The sequence below is a fragment of the Rutidosis leptorrhynchoides genome, chromosome 4, assembly GCF_046630445.1.
Source record: "Rutidosis leptorrhynchoides isolate AG116_Rl617_1_P2 chromosome 4, CSIRO_AGI_Rlap_v1, whole genome shotgun sequence".
NCBI classification, from domain to species: Eukaryota; Viridiplantae; Streptophyta; class Magnoliopsida; order Asterales; family Asteraceae; genus Rutidosis; species Rutidosis leptorrhynchoides.
The window spans coordinates 132,077,275-132,104,632 of record NC_092336.1 but is presented as its reverse complement, the minus strand read 5'-3'; the positions used below and the strand labels follow the sequence as shown (position 1 = coordinate 132,104,632).

At 29.9% G+C, this 27,358-nt stretch overlaps 1 pseudogene; it reads right to left on the bottom strand.

Moving 5' to 3' along the window:
* LOC139841009 (EH domain-containing protein 1-like) overlaps positions 1–23,397 on the bottom strand; it is a 44,021-nt pseudogene extending 20,624 nt beyond the window's left edge.
* Positions 23,398–27,358: the final 3,961 nt, after the last annotated feature.

Genomic DNA, 27,358 nt, shown 5'->3' with positions numbered 1-27,358 from the left:
AAACTTCATGTTTATGTTTCAGCAAGTAAACATAACCATATCTACTATAATCATCAGTAAATGTAATGAAGTATGATTCACCATTTCTAGACATAGTTCTAAAAGGGCCACATACATCAGTATGTATTAGTCCTAAAAGATCTTTAGCTCTTTCACCTAAACCGGAGAAATGAGTCTTTGTCATTGTGACGACCCGGGAATTTCTGACCAAATTTAAACTTAATCTTTATATATTTATGACACGATAAACAAAGTTTGTAAAAATTGAATTTCAAAGGTTTTGAACTGTTTTCTTATATGCATTTACCCTGTGACTATTTCCGACGATTCACGAACTTTTAACTGTAAACAGAAATGTATATATAAATAATTATATATAATATGTTAGCTATATTATTGAATTATTATGTGATTTAGTCTTTATGGAAGATAATTTAAAATAACTAAAAACTTGTTATTTTGAATATATAGAGTATATTGAATATAAATGATTTCTAACATAACTTGTCAACGTTATCAAAGTATTAAAGGTATAATGTTATACTTTGAGTTTAATTGATTAACATATATAATTAGTTATCTAATTAGAATTTAAAACATAAATTGTATATATAGTTGTATATGTATAAAGCTATATATGAATTCTATTCATAATTAATATTAAATTGTAATATATACATATTAAACATTCAATAAATAATATATGATAGGATAATATTACATAATTAATAAAATGTAATATATTAAATGTAATTACAAGTTAAACATATGATTGTTATACTAATATTATTATTACATCTATTATTATTATTATTATTATTAATATTATTATTATTTGTATTTAGTTTATCATTAATTTAATTATAATTATTAATAAAAATTATATAAAATCATATGTACACTTTTGGGAATCCAAATTCAGTGCACATCTCAATCCATACTATATTAAATTTTGTTTCTATCTCAAATTGGTTACACATCTACATCCAATTGTACAAATCAAGTTGAAAATTGTTATTTGTTTTATAGTCTGATCGAATATTTCCTGTGGAGTCAATCATGCTACGAAACAGCTGTTAATCGAGTCTTTTGGATTGTAATAACATTACTTGCTCTCTATAGCACTACCTACTAACACAAATTATCTATCACATATCTGATAAGTTCACTATAATAACTCAATCACACACATATATAAAAAGTCATAAAGATTGCTTGACGATTCACAAAAACAATATCCACGAGATGGTCATTCATGGGAAGCCATAACACATTTAATCATCACCTTCTATGCTTCTTATTCCTGTCGACCAAAGCCACCCTTCACCTTGATGATCTTCAAACAACCACCCTTTACCACTAACATCGATCACCATTATCATTAAACATCCACTTGTTGCTGATAGTGGAAGATAATCACAGCCTTACACCATAACATACCATCACCATCTCTATCACTTTAAACGGTAACAATCGAAACCCACTTCTTATACTATATTTTTTTTCATTACAACACCTTCTCCTACTCTTTAACCACAATCACCACCTCCTACAGCCACCTTGTCTTTCTCTTTTACTACTCTCATCCTGTATACAGACCCTGCAAACATTCATTTATAAACATCAAACCATCACTTTATTGTTATCACTATGCTACTGCTACATAGTTTTGTTTTAACTTGCAACCAATCACCTCATGTCATCATAAATTGTTACATATACCTTTATTCGACAACCTGCTGCAAAAATCTCTGCTATTCGTTGCTGCTCCTACTGATGTACCTGCAATAATCAAACCTGCAAACCATCAAGCTAATTTCTAATGTTAAGGCATGAAACAAACCATAAAACCATCGAAATATTATCACATTCATCACTATCGTCCTATATCTACCTATTCTAAACCTGTTCTAAACGAAGATCACACAAACAAGATATTGCTGCATACCACTGATTTAGTAGATTATTACCATGAATCATCTTCAATCATTACTCGGTATTCATTCGATCAAACACCACATCATCACTAGATAAACATTACCACACACACAAACAATTAAATTCATACATCTACTGCTACTACACATACAAGATTATTGATTCGAATCCTAAACAATTGATTGATAACAAGATGAGATAAAACAGAACTTACAAATATGGAGATGATTTACTAATCAATTAAGTTTGTAATAATACCGATACCCGATGGTGATGATACCAACAATCTATGATGCGGCGGCATAAATTGGTGTCAACAGAGGTAACTTTAACTGGGTACTACCGGAGTCGTCGAATAACAGAATGAGTACTTCTGCTATGAAATAACTTCAATGCACCCACCATACAATGGAATCCATTTAAAAACCCTAACTGCAACCAGATTCATACTAAATTATAGTTAGGGTTAGACAAAATCAAAGGGACTCAGGAGAAATTGAAAATTTAATTTCAAACCATTATAACTGTACCGATAATAAAATTGGGTGTTCGATTGATAATGGTAATGATAAGGAGGTGAAGATATGATGATGATGATGATGATTGTCGATCGATTGATCGGTGATGATACCTCCTCTGCTTCTTGCTTCTAGTATCTCGATCCCTTTTATTAGGTATAAATAAGTACAATTATTATTATCATTATTATTATTATTATTATTATTATTATTATTATTATTATTATTATTATTATTATTATTATTATTATTATTATTATTATTATTATTAACACAAGTATCATTATTAACAAATATCATTTTTATTAGTATTACTATTGTTAATAAAGAAGTTATTATTATTATTATTATTATTATTATTATTATTATTATTATTATTATTATTATTATTATTATTATTTATAAATCATTATTTTCAAAACTATTATTGATATTAAAAGTATCATTTTTACTATTATTATCATTATTAGAAAAATTATCATCTGTATCAAAAATTTTATCATTATCATCATTATTATTAATTTGACATTAATATTATTATTTTTATAACATCCATATTATTATCATAATAACTATTATTATTGTTGTAAAATAAAACAACTTTTTATTTATTTTTACTTTCAATATTATTCTATCAAATAACTATTAGCTAAATAAAACCATATTTATTAAATATAACATAAATATATTAATACTTTTATAACTAACTAGGTTAGTAATGAAACACTTAATTAAAATAATAATTAAATCACTAATAAGATACAAATTTGTTCGATTACTACGATTTTGTGTATTAATATATGTACACAAATGATATAGGTTCGTGAATCCGAAGCCAACCCTGCATTGTTCAGTTCCGTCGTATGCATATTTTTACTACAAAATATCGTATAGTGAGTTTCATTTGCCCTTTTTACTCTTTACGTTTTTGGGCTGAGAATACATGCAAATGCTTTATTAACTGTTTTACAATATTTATATGCGTGAGTTTTATTTGATCTCTTTTACTCTTTACATTTTTGGGACTGAGAATACATGCGCTATTTTTTACAACTGCTTTATTAAATGCTTTTGAAATATGTTCTGAACTGCAAATACATGAAATGCTTTTATAAATATTTGAAGAGATAGACACAAGCAAAACATTCCTCGAATGAATTATTATGCAGACAGAAGTTCTGCGTATTATTACTGAATTATGTGGACATGATAATTGCCACCATTGAATTATGTGGACGTGATAATTGCCACCATTGAATTATGTGGACATGATAATTGTCACCAATTGATATGAATGTTATGTATCGAGAGAATGATTTTATACACAGGTTATGTGTATGTTATTTTTTTGCACGATATATGTGTACGGTTACTATGATTTATGAAAGATGATTTCGTACACGAGAAAGGTGTACTGTATTTAAAAGATATCGCATGTACATTACAGGTGGGTATAGGATTCGGGCCCATTTGTACCATGCAGGATTTAAAACTTGTGGTCTATCAAAATGTTGAATTTTATTGATTTATGATAAACCTATGAACTCACCAACCTTTTGGTTGACACTTTAAAGCATGTTTATTGTCGGGTATGAAAGAAATCTTCCGCTGTGCATTTGCTCATATTACATGGAGTCGTTTATGGCATATAGAGGTCAGAACCTCGCAATGGGACCAACTGTTGAAGACTTCGTCCAGATGGATTAGGACGGGGCGTTTCAGATGGTATCAGAGCGGTGGTCTTAGCGAACCAGGTCATACATTAGTGTGTCTAACTGATAGTCATTAGGATGCATTAGTGAGTCTGGACTTCGACCGTGTCTGCATGTCAAAAGTTTTGCTTATCATTTCGTGTCGAAAATCATCCGCTTATCATCCTTAGGAAATTTTTTGCTTATCATTCTTTATCTAGACATATCTTACTGCCTGGATTGCATGATTAGTGTATAGACAAAAATTCATATCTTAGCGTATCTGCTAATTCATATCTTAGCGTATCTGTTACTGTAAACTTTGCCTTACATATTCCGTAGATTCCTCCATAACTTATGGGATTTTAGTATTATATATGCATATGTAAATTATGTATTGCAGGGTACTAATCTACATCCTATAATCTATTTCTTATCGAAAATCCTTCATCTGATCGTACGAGATGAATCCCTCAACTAGTTCGAGTCCCTCAGATTCCGATAGCTATTCCGATAGTTATTCCGACAGCTATTCCGACATGGATATTCACCTAAGCTCCGGAAGCAGTGTAAACGAAATAGATCAACCAACTAGTCATCTTCAATTCATTTGATGGGTTCGTAGTCTACTTAATCATTGGAAACAAGAAGAAGCGATCCCTTCCATCCGCCATATTGTCCGCTGGGCGAAGAACCCGAAGCATTCACCGGCGAACCAATCCGAAACACCATTTTCACTCTCATTTCCCGAATATCTCGCCACGATTATATTCTATTTAAAATTCTAAACCTTATTCATCCGCTCGTTTCAACCGACAATCATCCCGGAATAATAGAAGAAGTCAACGAATTTCGCGCTCGAGTAATCAATTTCGAGAATATGGTGCAAAATTTACCAGCTTCAACAACATCACCGGCACCAACAGTACCATCAGTAATAGCATCAGTACCATCAACAATCCATGCCTCAACATCTCATTTTGTACCTCGAGTATAATCATCGTTCTACGTATCGTTCTACATCGATTATCTTCGTTTTTCATGGCGATTAAGTAATCTCTAAATGTTTTAGAGATTATGTATTCTAGTTATAACAGTAAACCAAATGAGTTTAATATCATATTAACTCAATGAATCCATAATTACATCTCAAGAAAATATATATGTAAATATGTTTTCATAAAGAATGTAATTAAAAATTCTTTTGTACAAACTATTCATGGTGAAAATATTTTAACGTGTAGGTAATACCCGAGGAATATTCAGATTTCACATTAATAAGTTACACTGTACATTCTTCGAAACTGATTCAACAGTCGTTCACTATCCTATTTACATCCATCGCTATACGTATCCGTTCACCGCAGAATAACCATTTTCATTCAATTTCATATTTGGATTTTGACCTATCAAAATCCAACAAGTGGCATAATGAAGAAAACATTTGACGAAATAAAAATATGATAGAAACAAACAAATTAACTACGAAAAACTTTGTTAAGAATCCACGCTAACTGTTCCTTGCTAACTGATTACATTTTATTTATCGCAGTTTATTTTATCGCAATTTAATTCTCGCAATTTTATTTATCGTCATTTAATTTCTGTTATTTACTTTACGCATTTTATTTATCGTCATTTAATTTCTGTATTTATTTTACGCACTTTAAATATCAGGACACGTATACAAGGTTTTGACATATCATATCGATGCATCTATATATATATTATTTGGAATAACTATAGACACTCTATATGCATTAATGATGGAGTTAGCTATACAGAGTTGAGGTTGATTCTACAATAATATATATAGTTTGAGTTGTGATCGAGTCTGAGACATGTACACGGGTCACGATACGTATTAATTAATTCGAATATTATATATTAAACTATATATGAATTATTGGACTGTCAACTGTGAACTATCGACTGTGGACTAAAAACATTGGACATTTAAAATGAATTAAAATATTGATTATAACCTATGAAACTAAACAATTCTTCAAGTTTGCCACTTGATTTCATCTTAAACCTCATTGGTATTTTGACAATTACAATCTGCGTTCAAACCTTTCATAATCCTTGAAAACACCTTAATCGATAGAATGAATCAACCGCATTTCATCTACGGAAGGAAAGATTTATGCATATAGTTATGCACCTGAGAAACTCTCGGCAACTGAGTAAAAGTTTAACACGTAAACACGTAGCCGCGTCAGATCCTTTGGCATTTATTAGCAAAATAACTTTGCGATCCCTTTTCAAAGTAGCCAATTTTGTCACAGCTCCAGCAAGTCAACTTCGACTTTTCATTCGAAGTAGCCTTACTATAATCCTAATATATACGATTACCCTTTTGATACCGGAGAATTCTTTTATATTTCACCATATTACCAGCAGACGTATCAGCAACCTCGTTGCTTCTTGGCTTAAATCTCTCTGACAAATCATTATATTTATTCATTGAAACCCTATCATATACTCATCCGCATCTTGTAACGAGAACTGCCATACCAATTACCGGGAATCAGCAATCAGTACTTTGAAAACTCACAGCATATCTACATCAACAGTTATATGTATAACATTTATCTCTTAGAATTATGATCTTTCATTCTGAAATTCTGAAAAGCACTCAGTCTACAAATCAATACTCTGAATGTTGAAAAAGCTGGATGAAGCAGCAGAAACTGTAGACAACCGTAAACGACCTCAACAGCCAAAAGTTGATGATAAAGAATTGTATGTTGGCAAAGCTTAGAAAAAGTTTGAAACTGAAAAACTGATTGAGAAAACTACGAAGGAGTCTCTGAACAAATCAAAAGGACTAAACTTGTACATTAAGAATTCTGATGATTCTGTTTCTGATGAAATCTTTATCGAATACCTTGCTTCTGACTCCAAACTCTTGCGGACAAATTTTTTTCACCATCCTTCGATATTAGAAATTCCAAGATATCATCGTATCTTTCATTATAAATATCCTCCATATTTCTGAAGATATTGTCATAACTATTCTTATCTGAAATCATTAATCTCTTCGTGCTATCAGTGTTACATCATATAGAAACTGTTAGTTTCTATATTCTGTAAACTTTCGAGCTTAAAATATGAATGTTAATGAAGTAGTGTTGGGAACTGAAGCATGGGTTAGTATAATATAATGACACTTGATCAACGTGATTATATTACAGTAAGTCATGCTGAGTTTCTAAATGGAATGTGATGATTCACAGATCATAACGTCATCATGTGCTATGTTACACGACTCTTACGTTCTGTCTAATCTATAAATATATCAAGAACATATTTTTCTTGATAAGTCCTATCTTTCCTTGAATTCTGGTAATTTGACAAGTCAAATTATGCTATTATTGTTTCTTTCTTAGGACACTAACAATGTTCATTCTGAAACTTATATCTGCGAATTCTGGACCATTACAAGAGATGCCCAATCGCAAGAAGAAGAAGAAACGAAGAGACAAAACTCCAAAATATAAATTGGAGTATAAATCGCAGCAAATAAGGGGGAAGTATTAACTGGGGATGACAATGATTATAGAAAACAGAAGCAAGGACTTCGAGGTATAAGGGAAGATATAAAGCCGATAACAACACATACATTACAAACCGTGTATGTCAATGTTTATAGCAACATAAAGACACGGGAGGATTAAAAGCACTATCACCCCAAGGTAATAGTAGAAGTAAATAGATTCTTCTGGAGGAAGATTGAAAAGAAGTATGACAGAAATGATAATTAGGAAAATATCAAGGATTAGAACTGGATTAAGCATTTTCACAATCCTTTGGATGTACGAACTAAGACAGAAAGTATTGGAATGGTGAAAATAATGGAACGGAAGAAGTTCATTTATAATGGAAATACCTGACAGAGCAATTGAGAAAAATGATCGCATTTAATTAAAAAGATCTTAATTTCCCTAAATCCCGAAGAATCAGATCTTATAGATTTCATAGTTTTTCTTTTAAATCTCTTGAATTTCAGAATTCAACCAAGACAACGTCAAAGGTTAAGACGCAACTTATTTTCCTAAATTCAACCCTGACTCTGTCAAAAGTTAAGATGAATCTTTACTTTTCTATTTCACTCTTTGGTGATAGCTTCATTCGTACTCTTCGAATAATCGAATTATTTCTATCCATATTACTCAATGATGATAAAACTCAATTTATCAACTCATATTCGTCATGAAAACATTTTTATTGTTAACCATGGCCACCTCACTCAAATTTCGGGACGAAATTTCTTTAACGGGTAGGTACCGTGACTACCCGGGAATTTCCGACCAAATTTAAACTTAATCTTTATATATTTATGACACGATAAGCAAAGTTTGTAAAAATTGAATTTCAAAAGTTTTGAACTGTTTTCTTATATGCATTTACCCTGTGACTATTTTCGACGATTCACGAACTTTTAACTGTAAACAGAAATGTATACATAAATAATTATATATAATATGTTAGCTATATTATTGAATTATTATGTGATTTAGTCTTTATGGAAGATAATTTAAAATAACTAAAAACTTGTTATTTTGAATATATAGAGTATATTGAATATAAATGATTTCGAACATAACTTGTCAACGTTATCAAAGTATTAAAGGTATAATGTTATACTTTGAGTTTAATTGCTTAACATATATAATTAGTTATCTAATTAGAATTTAAAACATAAATTGTATATATAGTTGTATATGTATAAAGCTATATATGAATTCTATTCATAATTAATATTAAATTGTAATATATACATATTAAACATTCAATAAATAATATATGATAGGATAATATTACATAATTAATAAAATGTAATATATTAAATGTAATTACAAGTTAAACATATGATTGTTATACTAATATTATTATTACATCTATTATTATTATTATTATTATTAATATTATTATTATTTGTATTTAGTTTATCATTAATTTAATTATAATTATTAATAAAAATTATATAAAATCATATGTACACTTTTGGGAATCCAAATTCAGTGCACATCTCAATCCATACTATATTAAATTTTGTTTCTATCTCAAATTGGTTACACATCTACATCCAATTGTACAAATCAAGTTGAAAATTATTATTTGTTTTATAGTCTGATCGAATATTTCCTGTGGAGTCAATCATGCTATGAAACAGCTGTTAATCGAGTCTTTTGGATTGTAATAACATTACTTGCTCTCTATAGCACTACCTACTAACACAAATTATCTATCACATATCTGATAAGTTCACTATAATAACTCAATCACACACATATATAAAAAGTCAGAAAGATTGCTTGACGATTCACAAAAACAATATCCACGAGATGGTCATTCATGGGAAGCCATAACACATTTAATCATCACCTTCTATGCTTCTTATTCCTGTCGACCAAAGCCACCCTTCACCTTGATGATCTTCAAACAACCACCCTTTACCACTAACATTGATCACCATTATCATTAAACATCCACTTGTTGCTGCTAGTCGAAGATAATCACAGCCTTACACCACAACATACCATCACCATCTCTATCACTTTAAACGGTAACAATCGAAACCCACTTCTTATACTATATTTTTTTTCATTACAACACCTTCTCCTACTCTTTAACCACAATCACCACCTCCTACAGCCACCTTGTCTTTCTCTTTTACTACTCTCATCCTGTATACAGACCCTGCAAACATTCATTTATAAACATCAAACCATCACTTTATTGTTATCACTATGCTACTGCTACATAGTTTTGTTTTAACTTGCAACCAATCACCTCATGTCATCATAAATTGTTACATATACCTTTATTCAACAACCTGCTGCAAAAATCTCTGCTATTCGTTGCTGCTCCTCTTGATGTACCTGCAATAATCAAACCTGCAAACCATCAAGCTAATTTCTAATGTTAAGGCATGAAACAAACCATAAAACCATCGAAATATTATCACATTCATCACTATCGTCCTATATCTACCTATTCTAAACCTGTTCTAAACGAAGATCACACAAACAAGATATTGCTGCATACCACTGATTTAGTAGATTATTACCATGAATCATCTTCAATCATTACTCGGTATTCATTCGATCAAACACCACATCATCACTAGATAAACATTACCACACACACAAACAATTAAATCCATACATCTACTGCTACTACACATACAAGATTATTGATTCGAATCCTAAACAATTGATTGATAACAAGATGAGATAAAACAGAACTTACAAATATGGAGATGATTTACTAATCAATTAAGTTTGTAATAATACCGATACCCGATGGTGATGATACCAATAATCTATGATGCGGCGGCATAAATTGGTGTCAACAGAGGTAACTTTAACTGGGTACTACCGGAGTCGTCGAATAACAGAACGAGTACTTCTGCTATGAAATAACTTCAATGCACCCACCATACAATGGAATCCATTTAAAAACCCTAACTGCAACCAGATCCATACTAAATTATAGTTAGGGTTAGACAAAATCAAAGGGACTCAGGAGAAATTGAAAATTTAATTTCAAACCATTATAACTGTACCGATAATAAAATTAGGTGTTCGATTGATAATGGTAATGATAAGGAGGTGAAGATATGATGATGATGATGATGATTGTCGATCGATTGATCGGTGATGATACCTCCTCTGCTTCTTGCTTCTAGTATCTCGATCCCTTTTATTAGGTATAAATAAGTACAATTATTATTATCATTATCATTATCATTATTATTATTATTATTATTATTATTATTATTATTATTATTATTATTATTATTATTATTATTATTATTAACACAAGTATCATTATTAACAAATATCATTTTTATTAGTATTACTATTGTTAATAAAGTTATTATTATTATTATTATTATTATTATTTATAAATCATTATTTTCAAAACTATTATTGATATTAAAAGTATCATTTTTACTATTATTATCATTATTAGAAAAATTATCATCTGTATCAAAAATTTTATCATTATCATCATTATTATTATTTTGACATTAATATTATTATTTTTATAACATCCATATTATTATCATAATAACTATTATTATTGTTGTAAAATAAAACAACTTTTTATTTATTTTTACTTTCAATATTATTCTATCAAATAACTATTAGCTAAATAAAACCATATTTATTAAATATAACATAAATATATTAATACTTTTATAACTAACTAGCTTATTAATAAAACACTTAATTAAAATAATAATTAAATCACTAATAAGATACAAATTTGTTCGATTACTATGATTATGTGTATTAATATATGTACACAAATGATATAGGTTCGTGAATCCGAAGCCAACCCTGCATTGTTCAGTTCTGTCGTATGCATATTTTTACTACAAAATATCGTATAGTGAGTTTCATTTGCCCTTTTTACTCTTTACGTTTTTGGGCTGAGAATACATGCAAATGCTTTATTAATTGTTTTACAATATTTATATGCGTGAGTTTTATTTGATCCCTTTTACTCTTTACATTTTTGGGACTGAGAATACATGCGCTATTTTTTTACAACTGCTTTATTAAATGCTTTTGAAATATGTTCTGAACTGCAAATACATGAAATACTTTTATAAATGTTTGACGAGATAGACACAAGCAAAATATTCCTCGAATGAATTATTATGCAGACAGAAGTTCTGCGGATTATTACTGAATTATGTGGACATGATAATTGCCACCATTGAATTATGTGGACGTGATAATTGCCACCATTGAATTATGTGGACATGATAATTGCCACCAATTGATATGAATGTTATGTATCGAGAGAATGATTTTATACACAAGTTATGTGTATGTTATTTTTTTTTAACGATATATGTGTACGGTTACTATGATTTATGAAAGATGATTTCATACACGAGAAAGGTGTACTGTATTTAAAAGATATCGCATGTACATTACAGGTGGGTATAGGATTCGGTCCCATTTGTACCATGCATGATTTAAAACTTGTGGTCTATCAAAATGTTGAATTTTATTGATTTATGATAAACCTATGAACTCACCAACCTTTTGGTTGACAATTTAAAGCATGTTTATTCTCAGGTATGAAAGAAATCTTTCGCTGTGCATTTGCTCATATTACATGGAGTCGTTTATAGCATATAGAGGTCAGAACCTCGCAATGGGACCAACTGTTGAAGACTTCGTCCAGATGGATTAGGACGGGGCGTTTCAGTCATCTTTCCACATAAACATGACTCGTATACATCAAATGACTTAGAGCCAGTTGATTCCAAAAGCCCATCAGATTGGAGTTTTGAAATGCGTTGTTTGTTTATATGACCAAGACGACAATGCCATAGATAGGTATTATTCAAGTCTTGCTTGACTAGTTTGGTAGTACAGGTATATACAGAATTATTATTTGAAATCACACCATGCATATCAATTTCAAAAATACCATCACGTGGAATAGCATTAAAATAAAATACATTATTCTTAGAGACTGAAATACCAAAGTGCGTAAATGTAAGTTCAAAACCAACATTTTTCAAAAGAGAAACTGAAATTACATTGCTCATAATACTAGGAGCATAATGACATTGTTCCAACAAAACAATAAGACCACTAGGTAGAGTAAGCTCATAGATGCCAATAGCTTCGACAGCAGATCGGGCCCCATTGCCCACTCTTAATTCCAGTGTGTTGTTCTTCAGTCTCTTACTTCTTCTCATTCTCTGCATATTGTTACAGATGTGAGTACCACAACCAGTATCAAAAATCCAGGAATCACTAGAAAAAGTATATAACTGTATATGACATATACCTGATTTGCTGGTCTGTCCAGCTTTGCCTTTTCTCAACTCAGATAGGTAGGAAGGACAGTTCCTCCTCCAGTGGCCAACTTTTCCACTGTGGAAACATTCGGCGTCTTTCGATGGGTTTTCTTTCTTGGGAGGTGGTGGAATCATTTTCTTAGCAATTGACTTGCCCTTTTCTTTTCCCCAAGTTTTCGGCTTATTCTTTTTCACCTTACCATCCCTAATCATCAGGACACCTGGATTGGAAACCTTATATGGAATATCCTGTTTAGCAGTTTTGAGCATCGAATGCACCTCTGCCAGAGATTTCTCCCAACCTTGCATATTGTAATTCATCACAAATTGGTGATACGATTTTGGTAGTGAAACCAAAACTGTGTTCACAGCCAAGTTAGGCGGCAAGGTAGTTCTAAGTTTTTCCAATCGGTCAATGTAGCCTTTTATTTTTAAGACATAAGAGCTCACTGATTGACCCTCCTCCATTTTGCATGTTTGAAGAAGCTTATAAGTTTCATATAACTCTTGACTAGCCTGTTTATGAAACATATTTTTCAGCTCAGTCATCATATCATATGCTGTACGATCTTCCATTTCCTTTTGGAGGTCAGAAGTCATACTAGCAAGCATGATTAAAGCTATATTCTCTTGCTCATCAAACAACTTCTGATAAGCATTCTTTTGAGCAGCAGTAGCTGTCTCAGGAGGAGCTTCGGGTAAGGGTTCTTCAATTTTGTTTAACTTTCCTTCATATTTGAGAACAATTCTCAGGTTACGGTACCAATCGAGGAAGTTTGAACCATTGAGTTTCTCCTTCTCCAACAAAGAACGAAGGGTGTTTTGGTTTACGTTTTGATTGTTTGACATCTACAAAAGAACAAGGTTCAATTTTAGTATTTTCGATATAATACTTTAATAAATTAATTACCCAAGTTTTAATATATTTAAAAAAAGGTAATTTACGAAAGCCTAAGATCCACATAGAGGTTCCATTACTACATCTGTTGATCAGCTAGCAGTTATAGAGTCTACTGATAGGTAGCGAGTACCAATTGCATCACAGGTGCAACTCTTAGATCTTTATGGGACCTTGAGATATGCATAGTCTAACAAACCACTATTATCTATTGGCATGTTTGTCCCATCCTTGCCTCGAACTCAGGTCTCACCGTGAATACGATTAAGTCCTCTAATTTGAAAACAGTGGAAATTCAGCCTAGTCTCACTCGTAACTGAAATCCACCTCGTGGCTATAATTCGATTAGGTCTCACCGTAATCAAAAAATAACGAGGAGTGTTTGCAAGCTCATTGGATGGCATGACTTAAATTTGACGGGTATTTTTTTAAAAAGTTTGTGTTAACGAATAATGCATACACACAAGATTCGCTACACTATTTGTTAAAAATCATTTTAACCAATTTTATATATGTCGATCGTGTTTATGCATCTAGTTTGTTATTTTATTTTATATATAAAAGTAACAAATACACAAACGTGTATCGTTTTAAAACAATTTTAAAAGATTTCGGTCATATATAATTTGTGTTTCAAAAATCATTTAACTTTAAACTCGTTAGAGTTTAACTTTTAAATCATCAATTTTAATCTTTGAAATTGTTTATGATTTTATTTGATGTTTTCATCAAAAATATTTAGCATATATTCTAATCAACAATTATATATAAATGCAAAAATAAAACACAACCATATCATGCATCACACACACATAGCCTAGCCCAAAAATCCTATGCTTGATCCAATGAGCCGACATGAGATCAAGAGGTCAAACTAAGGGTAATATCGTAGCTCCCACTTAATTCAAGAATCAAGTGAAACCTGACAAATGTCATCGTTGTCAACTTGACATGTTCGCCATCTTCTAAGTCAAAATCCACGTTGCATCTTTATCTTTAATCTTCATCTTATTGCATTTATTTAAAATTGAAAAGTACAACTAATCTAATACTTTTACAATTAAGAATAAACTTAAATACAATACTATGAAAATGTAAAATAAATATAATACAACTTTGGCTTCAAAATGGCCTTTCTAATAAAATAAATAATCAACATGACATAATATTGCCGTAATCAACAATCACAACAATCACATATAATCAAACACATAGGTCGGGGCATTACGGGCTATGTATGAAATCACAACTTTAATAACTACATTATTAAAACCTTCATATGACTTGTCCATGGTTACAATGCATGTGTACAACCATGGAATGAAATAAACGACAATTATTCAAGCCATAAAAAAATAAATTCAAAATTTATAACAGTGATTTTTTTTAGATCTTATTCGTGCGTCATGAGGTAATCAACAAAGTTGACTTTCAAAACCATAAAGGTTTTGACTTTTACCAATTCACCACAAAGCTAAATTTAAAGAAAATCACGTGACAATTAAGATAGTGTAAAAGCGGCTCGGATACCACTGTTGGAAAATCGTGTGTACTTTACCAATTTTAGATTAACGCAGCGGATAGTTAAAATAATAATCTTTTATTATTTTATGAACAAAATTTTACAAGATTAAATATTCACTTATTTAATGAAACATGTACACGATTAATCTTTCCCAATGATCCAGTTACACCATAATAATTGTCATGAATATAAAACAAAAGAGGAGTTAACGATATACCTTTCTTGGAGAAATTGTGAGACGGAGAGAAACTTACGATCAAAAGTGAAATGTCCCGTTCTTATTGATTAAAACGTTACATATTAATTGATTTCGTTGCGAGGTTTTGACCTCTATATGAGACGTTTTTCAAAGACTGCATTCATTTTTAAAACAAACCATAACCTTTATTTCATAAATAAAGGTTTAAAAAGCTTTACGTAGATTATCAAATAATGATAATCTAAAATATTCTGTTTACACACGACCATTACATAATGGTTTACAATACAAATATGTTACATCGAAATCAGTTTCTTGAATGCAGTTTTTACACAATATCATACAAACATGGACTCCAAATCTCGTCCTTATTTAAGTATGCGACAGCGGAAGCTCTTAATAATCACCTGAGAATAAACATGCTTAAAACGTCAACAAAAATGTTGGTGAGTTATAGGTTTAACCTATATATTATCAAATCGTAATAATAGACCACAAGATTTCATATTTCAATACACATCCCATACATAGAGATAAAAATCATTCATATGGTGAACACCTGGTAACCGACATTAACAAGATGCATATTTAAGAATATCCCCATCATTCCGGGACACCCTTCGGATATGATATAAATTTCGAAGTACTAAAGCATCCGGTACTTTGGATGGGATTTGTTAGGCCCAATAGATCTATCTTTAGGATTCACGTCAATTAGGGTGTCTGTTCCCTAATTCTTTGATTACCAGACTTAATAAAAAGGGGCATATTCGATTTCGATAATTCATCCATAGAATGTAGTTTCACGTACTTGTGTCTATTTTGTAAATCATTTATAAAACCTGCATGTATTCTCATCCCAAAAATATTAGATTTTAAAAGTGGGACTATAACTCACTTTCACAGATTTTTTACTTCGTCGGGAAGTAAGACTAGGCCACTGGTCGATTGACGAACCTATAACAAATATGTACATATATATCAAAGTATGTTCAAAATATATTTACAACACTTTTAATACATTTTGATGTTTTAAGTTTATTAAGTCAGCTGTCCTCGTTAGTAACCTACAACTAGTTGTCCACAGTTAGATGTACATAAATAAATCTATATATATTATCTTGAATCAATCCATGACCCAGTGTATACATATCTCAGTATTAATCACAACTCAAACTATATATATTTTGGAATCAACCTCAACCCTGTATAGCTAACTCCAACATTCACATATAGAGTGTCTATGGTTGTTCCGAAATATATATAGATGTGTCGACATGATAGGTCGAAACATTGTATACGTGTCTATGGTATCTCAAGATTACATAATATACAATACAAGTTGATTAAGTTATGGTTGGAATAGATTTGTTACCAATTTTCACGTAGCTAAAATGAGTAGTTTTTACCAATTTTGTTTTGCTCGCCATTTCTTCGTTTCTAATCCGTTTTGAGTGATTTAAGCGGCCACGGTTTCGTATTTTATGAAACTAAACAGAAAAGGTATAGGTTTATAGTCGGAAATACAAGTTACAAGTCATTTTTGAAAGAGGTAGTCATTTCCGTCGAAAGAACGACATCTTGATGACTGTTTTGAAAAACATACTTTCACTTTGAGTTTAACCATGATTTTTGGATATGGTTTCATGTTCATAAGAAAAATCATTTTCCCAGAAGTATAGCTTTTAAATCAAAGTTTTTCATAGTTTTTAATTATCCAAACCAAAACAGCCCCCGGTTGTAACTACGACGGCGTAAATCCGATTTTATGGTGTTTATCGTGTTTCCGGGTTTTAAATCATTAAGTTAGCATATCATATAGATATAGATCATGTGTACAGTTGATTTTAAAAGTGTAGTTAGAAGGATTAACTTTATTTGCGAACAAGTTTAGAATTAACTAAACTATGTTCTAGTGATTACTAGTTTACCACTTCGAATATGATAGCTTTTTATGTATGAATCGAATGATGTTATGAACATAATTACTACCTTAAGTTCCTTGGATAAACCTACTGGAAAAGAGAAAAATGGATCTAGCTTCAACGGATCCTTGGATGGCTCGAAGTTCTTGAAGCAGAATCATGACACGAAAACAAGTTCAATTAAGATCATCACTTGAAATAAGATTGTTATAGTTATAGAAATTGAACCAAAGTTTGAATATGATTATTACCTTGTATTATAATGATAACCTACTATAATAAACAAAGATTTCTTGAGGTTGGATGATCACCTTACAAGATTGGAAGTGAGCTAGCCAACTTGAAAGTATTCTTGATTTTATGTAACTAGAACTTGTAGAATTTATGAAGAACACTTAGAAATTGAAGATAGAACTTGAGAGAGATCAATTAGATGAAGAAAATTGAAGAATGAAAGTGTTTTTAGGTGTTTTTGGTCGTTGGTGTATGGATTAGATATAAAGGATATGTAATTTTGTTTTCATGTAAATAAGTCATGAATGATTACTCATATTTTTGTAATTTTATGAGATATTTCATGCTAGTTACCAAATGATGGTTCCCACATGTGTTAGGTGACTCACATGGGCTGCTAAGAGCTGATCATTGGAGTGTATATACCAATAGTACATACATCTAAAAGCTGTGTATTGTACGAGTACTAATACGGGTGCATACGAGTAGAATTGTTGATGAAACTGAACGAGGATGTAATTGTAAGCATTTTTGTTAAGTAGAAGTATTTTGATAAGTGTCTTGAAGTCTTTCAAAAGTGTATAAATACATATTAAAACACTACATGTATATACATTTTAACTGAGTCGTTAAGTCATCGTTAGTCGTTACATGTAAGTGTTGTTTTGAAACCTTTAGGTTAACGATCTTGTTAAATGTTGTTAACCCAATGTTTATAATATCAAATGAGATTTTAAATTATTATATTATCATGATATTATGATGTATGAATATCTCTTAATATGATATATATACATTAAATGTCGTTACAACGATAATCGTTACATATATGTCTCGTTTTAAAATCATTAAGTTAGTAGTCTTGCTTTTACATATGTAGTTCATTGTTAATATACTTAATGATATGTTTACTTATCATAATATCATGTTAACTATATATATAACCATATATATGTCATCATATAGTTTTACAAGTTTTAACGTTCGTGAATCACCGGTCAACTTGGGTGGTCAATTGTCTATATGAAACCTATTTCAATTAATCAAGTCTTAACAAGTTTGATTGCTTAACATGTTGGAAACACTTAATCATGTAAATAACAATTTCATTTAATATATATATAAACATGGAAAAGTTCGGGTCACTACAAAAAGTATGACCGTCTCTTTGGATAGTTCACACTACACTTCAAACGACCGTCAATGGATTCTAGTCCAAACCCAAGTAATATTAATCAACCTTTGGTTAATATTATGAAACCAAAATATGTAATATGTGTTTTTGTTCAGTTCACCGAAAGAATGAGAGATGTATTAACATTTCTTGCACCAAATATATATAGATATTTTTTTTTTCAAAACACCCGTGAACCTTTATGAATTAACCCGTGAATCCAAATTAGACCAAATATATATATATCATAAAGTCGTATTTCTCAAATACTTTAGGGGTATATTATGTAACTTATAATTAATAATTTCTATCATGTCGCTTTCATTTGAATAGTAAATTAATTAAATTCGATTCATTTACTTTTCATATGAATAGTAAATGAATTAATTTCGATTTACTATTTTGTTACTTGAGTAATATGTATACATCATATATATATTTTATTTGACGTCTCGGTGTATATGTGTGTGACCTCAAAGGCTCAAATGAGGTTGACCATATAGTTATATGTTGTACCTTGCACATTAATCCTACACAAATTGATCCACAAACTTACATATCTTATAGTTTATAGCCTCTTTCTAGCATCTTTTTACAATTATTAAGCTAAATTAAAGGTTTGATGAATATGTTTTTTACATGAATAACTAACACCGGATATTAAGTTATAATAAAGTACACAAAAATGACATGTTTCAACACATACCCTTTTAACCCAGACAATGACGGAGCTTAAACATGTTCATTGGGGTGGCCAGGACCACTATATTATATAATTAAAGGTTAAACTTGTTCATCGGGGGTCAATGATAGTGCTCCAAATGAACATATATTTAGGCTCAATATCCTTCCAATATGTAAAGCTTTTAGTTGCAATTGTTCTATTTTCAAGTAATAATCGTTTAAATAAATAAGTGCGAAGACAAAAGAAGAAAACGACGATTTGAAGACGCAGATGACCAAAAAGCTCAAATGTACAAGATATAATTCAAGTGGTTCAATTTATTGATGAGAAACGTCCAAAAATGACAAGAGTACAAGTCGCGAAACGCAGAGTACAAGATATTAAATCGTAGGAAAGGACGTTCGAAAATCCGAAACCGGGACATAAACCGAGCATCAACGCGCAAGTCAACGGAGCTAAAATTACAAGTCAACTATGCACAAGAATATAATATAATATATATATAATTATATAAAATTATATATATTACATATATATATATATATATATATATATATATATATATATATATATATATATATATATATATATATATATATATATATATAAGTGTCGGCAAACTAGAAAACAAAGCATTGTTAGCTGGATCTGGTAGCCATGCGATCGCATGGCATATAGGCACAAAGCCTATGCGATCGCATGAGCATCAGAAGTTGGCCAAGTCTATAAAAGCCACAAGTTTCTGCCGAATTCAGTGCACCTCTTCACACTCTTCTTTCTTTCTTTCTGTAAATTATATTTATATTTATTATTTATAATATTAAGTTTAAGTTAAGATTAATAATAATTGGGTTATTGTAAGAAATGTTTTACGGGTTTTAAAGTCGGAACTCTGTTCGTGTAACGCTACGCGATAAATAATCACTGTAAGCTATGTTCTTCCTTTTTAAATTAATGTCTCGTAACTAAGTTATTATTATGCTTTTTAAGCCGAAGTAATCGTGATGTTAGACTAAATATTAAAGACGGGGTTATTGGATTTTGTACCATAATTCGGGTTTGGACAAAAGACCGAAACTTGTGGACATTGGACTATGAACTATTAATAGATGAGGGGTATTGTCTAATCGAATGACAACTCATTGGAATCTGTCGAACCTATCTTCAAATTAGTTAATCTGATAATTATTAAATGGTTATGCATGTCCTATTTAGTAACGTTTATACGACATCTTTTACGATCATTTAATTAATTATTCGGGTTGGGTAATTGATTATTCAAACTGATCAAGTGGGTAAATTAATGTTCATATCTTATTAAAACAAGGGTGGATTACATACAAGGGTAATTGGTGTAATTGTTAACAAAGTATTAAAACCTTAAATTATACGCCGTCGATAACGTGGTGTAATCATTAAACAAAGTATTAAAACCTTGTTACAGTTCGAATCCCAAATTAGTTGGAATATTTGACTTCGGGAATAAGGTTAATTTGACGAGCATTTTATAATTATGACCGATGGACTATTATGGACAAAAACCAGATAGGTATCAAATAAATCCAGGACAAAGGACAATTAACCCAGATAAATAAATTAAAATCAAAACGTCAAACATCATGATTACGGAAGTTTAAATAATCATAATACTTTTATTTCATATTTCATGGTACCTTTATTTACTGTCATTTTAATTACTGCAATTTACTTTATCGCAATTTAAATTCTGTCATTTATATTATCGTCATTTATCTTTACGCTTAAAATATAAAATTGACAAACCGGTCATTAAACGGTAAACCCCCCTTTTATAAAAATATTACTACTTATATATATATATATATATATATATATATATATATATATATATATATATATATATATATATATATATATATATATATACAAATATAGTTGTTAAAAATATAGTACGTAATCGCTAGCTCCCTGTGGAACGAACCGGGCTTACTAAAAACTACACTACTCTACGATTAGGTACACTGCCTATAAGTGTTGTAGCAAGGTTTAGGTATATCCATTCAATAAATAAATAAATAAAACTTGTGTAATTTCGTCGTATTTCGTAATAAACAATAATAGTATTTCGTACGCCTTCGCTCGCACATCAGTCAAGATCACTATTATACGTAATTAATTCTTTTAAATAATATAAGAATATGATCATAAAAGCTTTTTGAGTTACAAACGTTTTGACTTATGAATCAACTAAATCGGAGTCCAAATATCAAATATATGACCAAAATGGTGAAGGCTCGCTAAAACTGCGAGTTGTCACCGTTTTCATCATATCTTCTTCATATGGACTCTCATTTAATTGATTCAAGAACTCAGACGCTCGCAACTCAAAGGGCTGGAATTTTTTTCCGGTTGGGTGGCCAAAGCCCCTCCCTGCCCTCACTGAGCTTCGTCCTTGAACCCAGACCATGCATCTAGACACAGCTAATACCAAGGGCGATTTAAAACATACCATAATGACAACAAATTTATCTGTAGTAGGCTCAGGTCCGATATGAGCTCCTGTTTTAAAAAATATAATAAGACACATGTTTAAGAAAAGGATAAAGAGCGATATATAGGCCTGAGTAAAAACTTGCCTGGATAACTACTTTTAAGCATATGCTTAATAAATGTTGTCTTCCCTGTTGAGTATTGACCCAAAAGCATCACCATAGGTTTGGCATCAAAATCGCTGTTGGTCTGCAAACAGAACATCCAAACACATTAAGCCAGAAAATTAATAAAAAGGAATATGAAATTGAATCTGTGGTTCATATCATTTAGGACTTAAAACACGCGGGGGTCATGTAAGGTTGTGAAAGTCACAAGTCGGACATTAGTCAGACACTAGTCGGTCGGGACCTTGTTTGATCGATTTTGACCAAATAAATCCTACTTTGAACTACTCAGAACTAATAAATCTGACTTTGATCGATGTGATCAAGTCAGAAACTAGACGCGGACTAGTCTAACATGCATGGGGTTAGGATTATTTACCAATAAGGGAGAAACAAAGTCACTGAACTCATATGTGGTTTCTAAGGGTTTCAGCTTCTGAAAATACAGCTTTTTCAAGCCATCGATGATTGATGCATCAGCCTGAGAACTCTGAAATGCAAACAGTAGTAGCATTTTATGAGTATCTTATTATCTTAAGCTAAAAAATTAATGAAAAAATGGGTAAAAGTATTCATGAGTTTGTAATTTAACTTAACCTTTGTAGCCTCAGCAGCAACACCTACAACAAAAGATGCTATACCATACCAATCACCATTATAAGAACACACACAATCATAGTTTTGCTTTCCATTTGTTCTACCCTTGAAAAGAATAGACTACGAATCTATGACGGTTGGTATGGTTTGAAAATGTGTTCTGTGTACAAATGGATAGAAACAACTAATCAACTAATGGTTCCAATTTATTCGGAACTACTTGAATTATACGGAGTACGTACCTTATCTTACTACTAGACCATGAGATATTTCATAAAATTTATTTCAAAGAAGGGAGACAACTTGATGCCATCATCATCATTGACAAAATGTATATGACATCGACATCATTGACAAATTGTACAAAGTAAGATACGATAAGATAAGATGTACAAGCATTTATGCAACCAGATTTTGCTAATTCGATACAAAATTCCCACCCAATTCCAGAAGATGTGCCGGTAACCATCATGATTATATCTTTTACGTTTCGCCATGGTTCAAGTTCGGAGCTTGATTGAGTTGAAACGTAACTCATTGATGGTCGTTTGCTTATTTTTGGACTGTAGAAAGTAAAAGTTAAATCTTGAACCTGTGATTTTTGTTTACTATGAAAGAATTAAATGTATCATCATTATGAAATATCAAAATGACAGTTGTAGTCCTTTAAATAATACATACTCGTATATTGTATATTGTATGTTAACCGAAAAATATAATACTCGTATGAGTTACTCCGTATGACACTATAAAGAACTAATATATACATACATACATACATACATACATACATACATACATACATACATACATATACATACATACATATATATATATATATATATATATATATATATATACACTAAATATCGATACTAAAAAAATAGTAAAAGTATAAGATTTATTTAGGAGCCTGTAGTGTTGACAAGTTTTAAAAATTCTTGAGTTTAAGAGCCTATGGTGATGACAAATTTTAAAAATTTCTTTTGAGTTTCAGAGCCCGTAGTGTTGAATTTTAAAAGTTATTTTGAATTTAAGAGCCCGTGATGTTGACAAATTTTAAAAGTGATTTCTGGTAGTGTTAGTAACAATATTAATATGCAAAATTGTCACACCCCCAAATAGGGCCTAGGGTATTTGTGACTAATTATATCAAATCACAGTTGTATAAACGAGAACGACTCTATATGAGACATTTTGAATAAAACATTTATTAATAAAACAGCGGAAGCATTAAAAGTTTTACATCAAATTCAAACTGAAATAATAATAGTAGTCTTAATGTAAAGTAAATGTAATGAAATGAAGACTCCATGTAGCAGCATTCAATTCATCAAGTAGGAGTCATGGCAATCATCTTATTCGTCATCTGAGACAAAACATGCTTAAAGTGTCAACCAAAAAGGTTGAGTGAAGTTCATAGGTTTAACAAAAAGTTTGACCGTTGTTTTAGACCACAAGATTTAGTTTGTAAAGTTGATCTCGAAAGATAGAAAGAAATAGTTATGCCAATTCGTGATATTTAAACTAAACGATAGTATGCCCCATGACAAGTTAGTTCTACTTGTTGGTTTAATTTCATTATCAAGTAATACAAAGACATAGTCAAATGTATCGGGGACGTTACTCCCGATAGGCCTACCCCCAATAACCTAGCATGCCGAGCACTTAAAAATATCACTGTAGGGACTTTAGCCGAACAAAGCCGGGTATAGCATAGTTTAAGCAGTTTGGTACTTGTGTCTAAAGTGTAAAAAGTAAAAAAAAAAACAGCATGTGTCTCACCCCAAAAGTAAGTAAGTTTTGCTAGCAATAAAGAGGGGCTATGAATTCACCTTAAATAGCAGTTGAAGTATTCCACGCAAGAAAGGAAAGTAAAGCAAGTAAGTGACCGGGATATCAACTAGAAGTAGTTCTTCAAGAGAGAAATGAGAGATTAGGGTGCAAGTTTGAATTGAGAAGTGTATGTGGTATTTATAGTTGAAAATGTTAGGTAAAAAATAAAATAATAAAAGTAGTTTGTATTTTTATTAAAAGTAAATCTTAAAAGTTAAAATAAGAAAAAGTAGTTTGTATTTTTATTAAAAGTAAATCTTAAAAGTTAAAATAAGAAAAAGTAGTTTGTATTTTTATTAAAAGTAAATCTTAAAAGTTAAAATAAAAAGTAGTTTGTATTTTTATTAAAAGTAAATCTTAAAAGTTAAAATAAGAAAAAGTAGTTTGTATTTTTATTAAAAATAAATCTTAAAAATTAAAATAAGAAAAAGTAGTTTGTAATTTTATTAAAAGTAAATCTTAAAAATTAAAATAAGAAAAAGTAGTTTGTAATTTTATTAAAAGTAAATCTTAAAAATTAAAATAAGAAAAAGTAGTTTGTATTTTTATTAAAAATAAATCCTAAAAGTTAAAATAAAAAGTAGTTTGTATTTTTATTAAAAGTAAATCTTAAAAGTTAAAATAAGAAAAAGTAGTTTGTATTTTTATTAGAAGTAAATCTTAAAAGTTAAAATAAGAAAAAGTAGTTTTTATTTTTATTAGAAGTAAATTTTTAAAGTTAAAATAAGAAAAAGTAGTTTGTATTTTTATTAAAAGTAAATCTTAAAATTTAAAATAAGAAAAGTAGTTTGTATTTTTATTAAAAGTAAATCTTAAAAGTTACAATAAGAAAAAGTAGTTTGTATTTTTATTAAAAGTGAATCTTAAAAGTTAAAATAAGAAAAAGTAGTTTGTATTTTTTATTAAAAGTAAATCTTAAAAGTTAAAATTAAAAAAAGTAGTTTGTATTTTTATTAAAAGTAAATCTTAAAAGTTAAAATAAGAAAAAGTAGTTTATATTTTTATTAAAAGTAAATGTTAAAAGTTAAAATAAAAAGTAGTTTGTATTTTTATTAAAAGTAAATCTTAAAAGTTAAAATAAGAAAAAGTAGTTTGTATTTTTATTAAAAGTAAATCTTAAAAGTTAAAATAAGAAAAAGTAGTTTGTATTTTTATTAAAAGTAAATCTTAAAAGTTAAAATAAGAAAAAGTAGTTTGTATTTTTGTATTTATTTATTAAAAATAGATATAGTTTTGATTTTTTTTTATAAAATTCAAAAAAAAATTGTTTAATACATTTCTAAGAAAATTTAACATTTTATTTCTATATTTGTTTAATTATTAAATACGAATTTTATATAAAAATTATTATTATATTTAGTTTTTATAATTAAAATTAAAATTTATGATTATTACTTTATAGTTTTTATTAGTTTTATAAATGTTATAATATTATTTATTATTTAGTTAATTATATATTCTATTAACTAAATAACAAAAGTAATATAAATATTATATATATATTCATTGATGTAATTATGTTATATTATATAACATAACCTTATTTATAATATTTATAATTATATTATTTATTTTAAGCGTACGTTTATTCGGTCAACGTTAAATTTATTCGTATATAACAACTCTAGGTATTTTAGTAAAATCAGAAGTCGAAAAGTGAGGGTTGTTATAGTACCTACCTATTAAAAGAAATTTCGTCCCGAAATTTAATTTTTGCCATCAATCGGCGTTGTTCGTACATAGACGAGGATATTTACATTTTATTTGGTCTTCACGTTCCCAGGTATGTTCGGGGCCTTTCGTGAATTCCAACGGATAGAATGTTGTTCTGTTTCATGCATTTAAATCATACGAACCCTAATTTCTTACAGGTTCTTCTATAATGTGCATTTTATCATTAATGCGGAGGTTATCTAAAGGATTAATAAGAGTGTCATTTGACTAGGTTATCCTCAAAAGGGATGATGGTGCTATACGAGTATTTTAGTAAACTGAACACATGAAATGTGTTATGAATAGTATTGAGCTTATTTAAAACTTTGAGTGTTTATGCCACAATATTAGGTTAGACAAAACAGAGAGTAGTTCATGAAAATTATAGTCATGAAGTTTGATAGAGATCATCATTGTTTACAACAAGAATATTGTAATGATGAATATAAGTTGAAAAAATAAAGTTTTATCACTACTGAATAATATGGATAAAACGATTTGATTATAGGAAGCGTTTAAACGAAGCTATTGTAAAAGAGTGAATGAGAAAATTAAATGTTCGCCTTAACTTTTGTCGTAGTCACGATTGATTTTCGGAATTCAAGGGATTAAAGGAAATCTTCGTAATCCATAAGATTTGATTCTCCGGTAATTAAGGAATTTGAAAATTTCTTTGATTAAATGCGGTGAATTGCTTCAATTGCTGTGTTTGGAATTTTGCTATAAATTAGCTTCTTCCGTTTCATTATCTTCACCACTTCTATACTTTCTTCCTAAATTCATACTTCCAAAAGATTTGCTAATATGCTCAATCCCGTATTGATACTTGTTATTATATTGACCATATATGCAGTCATTCTTCTTTTTCTTTTACCACCAGAGGAATCTGTTTACTTCTACTATGCCCTTGGGGTTATAGTGTTTTTAATTCTCCCGTGTCTTTATGTTGC